This window comes from Pteropus vampyrus, unplaced genomic scaffold (assembly GCF_000151845.1).
Source record: "Pteropus vampyrus isolate Shadow unplaced genomic scaffold, Pvam_2.0 Scaffold1064, whole genome shotgun sequence".
Lineage (NCBI taxonomy): Eukaryota > Metazoa > Chordata > Mammalia > Chiroptera > Pteropodidae > Pteropus > Pteropus vampyrus.
In genome coordinates, this window is record NW_011889845.1 from 2,682 (window position 1) to 4,025 (window position 1,344).

Genomic DNA, 1,344 nt, shown 5'->3' on the forward strand with positions numbered 1-1,344 from the left:
GTTCTCCATAGTGGCTACAGTAGTTTATATTCACACCAACAGTGTACGAGGGTTTCCTTTTCCCCTCCTCCTCATCAACATTTGCTATTTTTTTTGTCTTATTGATGGTAGCCTTCTAATGAGAATGAGGTGGTATACCATTGTAGCTTTGATTTGTATTTCCGTTAAAACTAGTGATGTTGAGGATTTCTTCATATATCTATTGGCAATCTTGTACTTCTGTTTGATTCATTCAGAGAGAGAGGAAGTGCTTACCATATATCAGAAAGTGGGTCAGACAGTGAGAAATCCAAATGTTAAAATAATGGCTACACAGAGAATTTTTGACATATACACAAGCATTTTCTATACACACAAGGAATGTTTCTATAGAATACTATGGAATATTTGTAGGACTAGTGTGCCCATCATGTGCCTTACAGCCATCAACCCGTGTTCACTACCCCATTCTCACACACCTGCTGCCATCCTTCTGATACCCATATTACTTCAAGGCACAGCATCTGTAAATATTCCCTAGTTCTCCAAAATATAAAGACTCTTAAAAATATATGACTACAATGCCATTAACACTTTCCTCAATTCCAGATACTTTCCTTGATATATTCAAACATTGAAGAATCAAATTTGAATACAACATATGTCTAAACTTTACAAAATTTATAGCCTAGTGGAAGATTAGAAAAGGAGATCAGTGATTATACTAGAGGAGATTAGCATCATGCACCCAGGAAAATCACCTGATTTATGTTATTCTATGGGAGAGAGAGGAACAGAAGCAGAGAGGTGAATAAAAGGGAGTTAACTCAAGAAAAAGAAAGGAAAGAGAAGGGAAGGAAAAGAAAAAATAACTTAACTAATGGGAGGTATTATTCTTGCTTCCTTCCTCCATGAGCATGAGACCATCATTGTTTGAGAGTAGACGCAGGAACTTGCTTTTCCTTCAATCAGTCTCATTTCCTCCTTGCCTTTCAGAGTGTGAACCTTTCACCACCCTGAATGTAATTTTAGTGTTTAAAGATATGTTTTCCTCTAAACAGCATTCATCCCATCTCTTCAATGAGACTGGATTCTCCTTTAGAGTAAGGAGAATGGAATGGATCTGTTGCTTAGAATTCTCGCAGCAAAATAACGATAGCAGCATCTCAGTGACTAGCCCATGGACGCATCCGGTATACTACTGGTCGAGGAGTCTAAATAAGAAGCCAAAACAGGTAGATCTTGTGGCATTTATGTTTCATTAACTGGCTTTTTTCATCTACTGTTGTGGAACAGGTTCAGTAAGAAGAACAAGGACAGCATAAATCCTTACATATATCTGCCCTTTGGAACTGGACCCCGAAA